We start from the raw sequence: 8,711 nt of genomic DNA on the forward strand, positions 1-8,711 counted from the left end.
TTAAGAATGTTTATATTTTGTTGAAACATTCTGTATTAAGGATAACTCATACTACCAAATTTCCTTTCGGGTCATCTATTATTTCTTTGCCTTGTCTAAGAATCATTTTTCTGATTACTTGAAAGTATTTGGCTGCTTTTGTCTCATGGGAGTCTTCCCTTAAGGTCATAAAGGGAGTTGTAGCATGATTGGCTTGCTTTAGTATAACTGATATGGGCTGAATCTTTGAGGACAAGAGCAGGAGCCAACATCCATAGACTGGTGCTGAGGGGATGTGATGTGAGGAGGGTCCCAGAATGGTTACGGACTGTGGATTCAGTGCCCAAACAGGGATATAAGCCAGAAGGACATAAAACGTTGTGATTTGGAAATGAGCAGAGGTCATGGGCAGAGGAAGAGATGAAAAAAAAATATTGGCTTCCTGGGGTGTTGGGTTTGAGATCACACAACTTTTTTTTTTTTCCTAATCAAGCCTATCCCAAGAATATTCCTTTTCAACTTATTTGACTAGGGCTGTGGTTCATTTATCCCAAAATCTATATGTTCCTATTGAGTATTTTCAGTATCTTCTGAACAAATTAAAGGCTCAGTTGGCAGCCTGAGACATCCATCTATCCACCCATCTGTCCATCCATACATCTATTCATCTTTCTTCCATCTATCTATTTATCTCTATCCATCAACTATCACCCATCTATTCATCTATCCATGTATCTATATTATCTGTCCTTCTTTGTATCATGACCATCTATTTCTTCATTTATGTATTCATCCATTTATTTTGCTAGACTCATGATTTTACGAGTGTAGGGAACTGACAGTGTGTAATTTCTCTCTATCAATACCAATCAGCACTTGTACTGTATAGAGTTGCCTATGATACTGAAGTATTAAAATTACTTGTACAATATGTATCTGAGGGGAAATTTGAATCCTTGTCTTCCAGGCCTTGAGGTAAGCTCTCCATATACTATATGCTTCGTCACACCTCTAGCTTCCAGTAGAATTTTCACATATTATCTTAGAGGATCAGGGTGCTGCCTCAATTGCTGATACTTACTAGAGGTATGACCTTGGGCAGATCACCTATCTTCCCTAGACTTCAGTTTCTTTTGTGAATTGTGGGCATTGATGTAGATAACCACTAAGATCCCTTGTAGCTCTATATCTGTGATCTTACATGAAGAAGGAGGTCTAGAAAATTAGTGATCTCACTGTTACATAAACCTGGACCAATTTATTGGGTTAGCTTCCTGTCTACCAAGACAATAGCTGGTCTCTGAATAAGTCAATGAAAAACAAAAATGGAAATAAATATAGAAAAGGCATGTTTGCTCGAAATAATTAATATCAGTGGCTTCAAGGAAGATGGGGTCAACTGAAGGATACTGGGTATCATTGGAATTAAAATAGAAGCAAGGCCAGTTTTTAAATAGCTAAAATTTTTGCCATGGTTTAATGTTTGCCAAGAAAGCTTCAGGTCTTATTTCATCAGAGCTTCACAACAACCTTGAGAGGTGGTTATAATGAAGATTATTATACCCAATGTAAAGATTAGGAAAATGAGAGAAGTTATATGACTTGCTTAGGGTTACATATATTTAGAGCAAGAAAGAACTCAAAACTAATTGAATTCTAATTCCCTACTTCTTAAAGATGAAGAAACTGGGACGCAGATTTGATTGACTTAGGGCCATGCAGAAAGTAATATGTGTCTACAGTGTAATCAAAATATTTTGTATTCCCCATTAATCACTCTATCCATGATGGCAATGTTTTAGGTGAATCTTACTGACCCTAACTCCAGTATTCAATTCACTATTCCACACTCTCTCCATCGTAGAATCAGCTTTTCTGTCTCTAGGGAATCTTTCCATAGCCCCACAAGACTTCATGCCCATGGCAAATTCCTTGCAATAATAGAGTCAGGTGAAATTGGAAATTAAGATTTGCTTAGGGCCTCCTCTATTGATAGAGTACAATCCCAATGCTCTTTATTTATTATATCTTGGTCCTGTGTTTTTTTCCATTAAATTTCTCCTTTACCACATTATAGAGCTGGTTCTGGAGGTCTAAGAGAGGATTCCATCAGAATATAAGATGAAAAGGGGATTTTACTAAGCTTTTGAATACTGGCCAGACAATAATTTTTGTGGGGTCCCTAGACCACTGCAGATAAACATAAAAATCTTCATCACTGGAAAGCTAGCCTACAGTTGGTAGATTATTTTGGTCTCAGTCAGAAAGGTGTGGGGGGAGTCACAATCTACATCAATGAACAGAATACCCAATAAAATCACACACCTCTTTACCTTAAAGAAAATATCCAATTGAGAACAAAAAAGAAATGTTTAGAGATGACTTTGATGAAGTGGCCAGGACTCATTTTCTGGTTTCTGTTATTTTTCTAACTCTTGTCAACCATTGGGCCAATACAGCCACTGATTGGGGGAGAATACTTCATTCCATTGTGCTTTGCTAAGGAGAGAAATTCCAAAAAAGATCATCCAAAAATCCATAGTTCTTTCTCTGTGCCATCTTGTTTATGAGCCGGATTCACAGGAGGGTTCAATGGAGCAGAGAAAAGATCAATAGCTTTGCGGATTTTAATTGGGCCTTCTTTGGCTAAGGCTAACATTTCATGTATTGGGGGCCTTGAAGAGCTGCAAGGATAAATCATATGTCTTTTAGGTAGGCATCGACTGCTCTCCTGTCCCAGAACATCTCCCTGAGCATATTTTGTAACAAGTTCAGTGGTGTGTAGAAGACAGATTTATTTTTAACTGGAGTGGTTTGGGGTGAGCTTTCTCAGCCCCTCTTTCAGCTTTTGAATTTGATTGCAGAGAGATGATTTCTTTCCCTAAAGATCCATCCATAATCTTCCTTACATCTTTTCTCCCCTTACCTCTAGCATCTTGGTACCATCATTTTCCTTCCCTTTTCTTTTCCTTTGTGTATGAAGAAATCTCTCTGATTTCTTTTAATGAAGATATTTCTGCTGTAACCTAAAAATGGACTGGCCTTGTGGGTAATAGTCAGGGGACCAGCTTTCCAGGCTTAACTCTGTGACGAACCTGCTATGACACTTAAGGTACCAGCAACTCACGTCTTTAGTTCATTCCATATTATGTTCATTTCAGTTCAGATCAGTTCTATTCCATTACATTCTATTCCATCCTACAAGCACTGATTATATAGCTACTATGACAGACACTATTCTTGATTCAAGGGGCATAAAGAAAAGTACTGAAACAATTTCTGCATGAAGAAGCTTGTATTCATTCTAGTAGGTGGTGGAGGTGAGAGGGTCAATAAGTACAAGATAAGTTAATACCAAATATTAAATATAATATAAAGTTTTTGTTTAATCATATCAGTCGTGTCTGACTATTCATGATATATCTCTCTTTCTCTGGGAAAAATTAAAAAAAGAAAATATGGTTCAGAATCAAAACATAAATGAAAGTAGCATCTTGTAGCATTCCTCAGAAGCAGGAGTGTACTGTCTGTGAGAGCTGATTGTTAAATATTTAGAGGAATAATTTATACCTCTGAAATCAGCAAGAGTATAAGTCAGGTTTTGGGTTATACATTTGTTGATTGTTTAGATTTTTAAAAAAAAAGTGACGCAGAGAACATTAATGCAGATTAAACTGAAATTTTTGTGCATACATTTTTCAATAGGGGGTACAAATTAAGTATTTGCTGTTTAATTAAACATTTTAGTTTCGTTGTTAAGCATTTAATAGTATATTCTGACTCTGAAGCCTCATTTAAGACAAAGGATGAACTGGAAATGCCAGTGCTGAATGACACAAGAATGAAATTGACTATGTCTTAATAAAGGAATTATTCCTAGAGCAGCCTGGTGCACTGGGGAAAATTGGGCTTGTTTTCTGGAAATATTCAAATTTTGCTTCTGAAACTTAACAGCAGTGGATGACACTCTGTCTCCCCTCTCTTTTGCTCTACAGTGGCTTGTCCCCATGCTGGGAGCAGATTCCCTTCTAACCTTTGCCTCTTAGGATTCTTTTGTTTCTTCTAGGGTGGGATTTGAATGCTGCCTTCAACATAAAGTCTTTGCTGATTCCCTTGAGCTGCTAGTGTGGTCTAGTGGATAGAATAAAGGACCTGACCTCAAGTCCTGCCTTAGACATTTACTAGCTCTGTGACCCTGGGCAAATCATTTAAGATTTCAGCCTCAGTTTCTTTATCTATAAATGGCAAATAATTATACCTACTTTACAGGATTGAAGTTCAAATGTGATTTTATTTATAAAGTACTCCACAAACCTAAAATCATATGAATGTTAGCTTATTATTAGTGCTGCTAAATTTTTACTTTGTATTTATTTTGTATATGTAAACAATATTTCTATTTACTATGCACATACACACATATGGACATGCATGTGTGTATATGTGTGTTTGTGTGTGTATATGTTGTGATGACGCATTTACTAAAGAATTGGCCTCAGATTCTAAAAGGACTAGGGTCAAGTCTTGCTTCTGAAATGCCTTCTAATTGACTGAGAGAACTAACTCTTGGGCAAGGTATGATAAAAGAAGATTATTGTAAGACAAGAAGCAATATAACTTGACAAAACAGAGGAAAACAGTTAAAGGGGGAAATAAAGTGGGCCTAGGGCAAGTTTTATAAATATATTTAAACCAATTACTTGGAAGGTATTTGTAGATAAAATTGGAATGTTGGCAATAGGTGAAAAAGATTTCCCATTTGGAATAAGGTGTGATTCTTAATAGCAATGATATTTAACCATAATATGTATTATATCACCTCAGTCTTTTAGATATTAACAGGCAGTGATGATTGGGATGGTGGTGGTTTCGGGAAAAGAGAAGAAAAATATCACAGATAGTGCTTTTACTATTCCCCTTTATCCTGCCCACTCCAAAAGTAACAAAAGGTAGTTGTCTACAACTAAGTGTTTTGTATCTGTATATGAAAATGTGAAAAAAGATACCAATAGGCTTTCAAAATTACCTTCTACAATGGACAATATGTATGAACATAAAGCTGGCTGATAACTAAAATGAATATAAGATCCCTGTCTGTTCATTGTTTATTGATTTAATAAAAGCATTTTATTTGGAAAAGCAAAATATAGCCTTTTAGGGTCTCTTCATCTAACATTTCTGCCATGCAGATTTTAAAACTTACTATATAAATTTTCAAAAATATCTCTCTTTTTCTAGTCATTTTATGGAAATTGCCATCAAGTAGGGTCTCAAGAAGGAGATATATGTTCATACATGTCATTTTTTTTTTTTTTGAGGGGAGAGGGGGAAGTAACAGAGCCAGGAGAAGTCCTACTGAACAAAATCCAAACAAGAAGAAGATTTTCTGCCAGGGGAAAGTTTCTCCATATTTCCCTATTTATGATGATATTGAAGCCACCTATCTCTGATGCAATTAGTATACAATGAGTATTGGTATAAAATAGAGGCAGCTAAATGTTACTGTGTATAGAACGCCTGGCCTAGAGTCAGTGTGGTCTGAGTTTAAATGTGGCTCAGGCATTTATGATGTTAAGTCACTTAACCTCTTTCTGCCTCAGTTTTCTTACCTGCTAAATAGAGAAAATAATAGCACCTACCTTCTGGGGTTGTTGTGAGGATAAAATGAGATAATATTTGTAAAACATTTGGCACAGTGCCTGGTACATGGGAGGCACTTAATAAATGCTTATTATCCACTTTCCCCTAAAAAACATCAGCAGGAACAAAAAAATAATACGATTATAATATCACACATTTAGAGGAAGAAGGCACTTTAGAGACCATTTAGTTCAACCCCTTTGTTTTAGACATGAAGAAATAGAGGCTCAGAGAGGGGGAGTGACAGGATCAGAAGGTCAAAGAAGAGGATTGTAGAGATTCTTTTTTTTTTCAGGGCAGTGAGTGTTAAATGACTTGCCCAGGGTCACACAGCTAGTAAGTGTCAAGTGTCTTGAAGCCAGATTTGAACTCAGGTACTCCTGAATCCAGGGCTGGTGTTTTACTACTTCGATATCTAGCTGCCCCTAATTGTAGAGATTTTTAAAGGTCATTTATTCTTCTTCAAACTCTTTTTTCTTTTTAAAGATGCATAAACTGAGGCTGAAAGGTTAAATCATTTGGCCAAGGTCACACATGGAGGGAGTTACAAAGCTGAAATATGAGCAGCAGTAAAATTAATAGTATCTATTACATGCTAGGCACTGTGCTAAACCATTTACAAATATTATTGGATTGGATCCTCATTTGATCCCTGGGAGGTGGGTGCTGTTGTCATTCCTATTTTAGAGTTGAGGAAGCTAAGGCAAACAGGGTAAGTGACTTGGCCAAGGTCATACAGCTAAGAAGTGCGAGAGACCAGATGTGAATTCAGGAAAACCTGACTCCAGCACTCTATCCACTCTGCCACCTAGCTGAGAGATCACCTGAGGACAAAACCAATACTTCCCCCTCCGTTCACTGTGACACGCTGATTCTAGCTATTCAGATAGAGGAACTAATGGGGAGGGCAGGGAAGCTAAAAGCAACATCTGGGTTTTAATTTTGGGGTTTTATTGTTTTGTTTTTCTATTCTTCTAGAATGTCTCTGATACTCTCCTAATTATTACTTTGGATGCTTGGATGGTAGGGTACAAAAGGTGTGGTTGTTGACTGATCATTGCTGATGATAACTGAATGTGAAAAATGGGAAATGTTCCCATAAGTTGTCAATATTTCTTTTTTCATTTACAATGAAAAAATTCAGTTGCCTGGAGTTTGACATATCGCCCTTTGAGTTAATATCTTAGCTTTATCTTAGACAGTTGCTGGGATGTATGGAGTGGTCAGGAACACAAGCACCTCTAGTGTCAGTACTTAACAAGCACTTTCCAGGGCTCCTCATCCACCTTTGATATCTACTTTTATCCAATCCTCACCTGTGGCTCCAAGAAGCTGTAGCACAAGCAGTGGCCACACCTTGTTAAAAAACAAAAAAACAAAAAAACAAAACAAAAACAAAAACATCTTGGCAGATGAACTACACAAGGTTGAAAGAAACTGAAGGGACTCAAAGTTGTCAGTAAATTAAGGGAATGTTTACCTCTAATATGTGAAGATGTCCCCCAGAGGAACAGGCAGATGAGAACAACTTGTTTGTTCCAACATCCATGAATGTGGCTGAAGCAGGATCTGTGGAGCACTTAGAGCTTGGTCAGACTACAAAGATGACAAGCTCATCTAGTGTAACTCAGGTCATGGATGGCAGTCCTGGCTTCTGTCTTTCCCTTAGACTCTGAGGACTCTGGAAGAGAGCATGAAGCTGAAGACTTCATGCAACCCTGCCTCCCTTAAGTCCAATTCATGTGCAAGTCAAGCCATAATATCATGTTGTCATTGATGCTCTTTGAAAATGAACGAAGAGGGGGCAGCTAGGTGGCACAGTGGATAAAGCACTGGCCCTGGATTCAGGAGTACCTGAGTTCAAATCTGGCCTCAGAAACTTGATACTTACTAGCTGTGTGACCCTGGGCAAGTCATTTAATCCCCATTGCCCTGCAAAAAAAAAAAAAAGAAAGAAAGAAAGAAAGAAAGAGAGAAAGAGAGAAAGAAAGAGAAAGAAAGAAAGAAAGAAAGAAAGAAAGAAAGAAAGAAAGAAAGAAAGAAAGAAAGAAAGAAAGAAAGAAAGAAAGAAAGAAAATGAAGGAAGAACAACAGACAGTTGCTGCAAGTGGACAATGGTATTGGGATAGATTGGAGGGAGGAGTTGGAGAGCATTTGGGCTGATATTTCCAAAATTTTGTAGTTATTTCAAGGATCTCCAGTATGCCACTTATGCAGAGTCTCATCTTTTGTACACTTTGAACACTAATGCTCCCCTGATGCAAATTCTGGAATATCAAGGTCTCAAAATTAAAATTATAAATAATTCAGAACATAATGAAAATATGGGCAGTGGGGGGTAGCATGCTACACCATGAAACTGAAGATGACTATAGCATGAAAAAAATGAATGAAGGACCTTTATCATGTGTGTGTGCATGTATGTATATATCAGTAACATTGTAAGAATGAGAACTAACAGAGGAACAGGCTAATTGGAATATTAATAACCAATATCAAGTGCAGAGTATGAGGGACACCTGAAACATATTCAGTAGATTCTGTAGTCAAAGATCCCACAGGATGATAGGGTGATAGAATCTTTATACGTGAAAAATTACCCACCTACCAAATTATCAAGGTAAAATGTGACTTTACTCATACCCCTCCCCCTGCCTCTGCTTAGAAATTCAGTGGTTTATGGATATGTCTAATACGCCTAAATGTAGAATTGCTTTGAAGTCAAGGAATGTATTGAATATTCTATATTCCACATACACAATTTTCAGTTTCCTGACTCTTTGCCTTTGTATAGGCTGTCTCCTATGCCTGGTCTGCCCTCTCTTCATCACCATTTTTATAACCAGCTAGCTCCTTCAAGTTTCACCTCAATAGCCATCTGGTCCAGGAAGCCCTTCCTGATGTCCTAAGTTGCTGCCTACCAGTCACTTTGCATTTCTTTTATGTACAGATTATATTTTCTTATCAGTGAGCATTCTGTATTTACAGTAAACTACAGTCTCCTTGAGGGCAAAGGCTGTCTCACTTTTGTAATTCCACCCCCAACACCTAACATGCTGTGACTGACACATAATCCTTGTATCCCCCAACAA

Source organism: Dromiciops gliroides, chromosome 2 (genome assembly GCF_019393635.1).
Source record: "Dromiciops gliroides isolate mDroGli1 chromosome 2, mDroGli1.pri, whole genome shotgun sequence".
Classification (NCBI taxonomy): domain Eukaryota; kingdom Metazoa; phylum Chordata; class Mammalia; order Microbiotheria; family Microbiotheriidae; genus Dromiciops; species Dromiciops gliroides.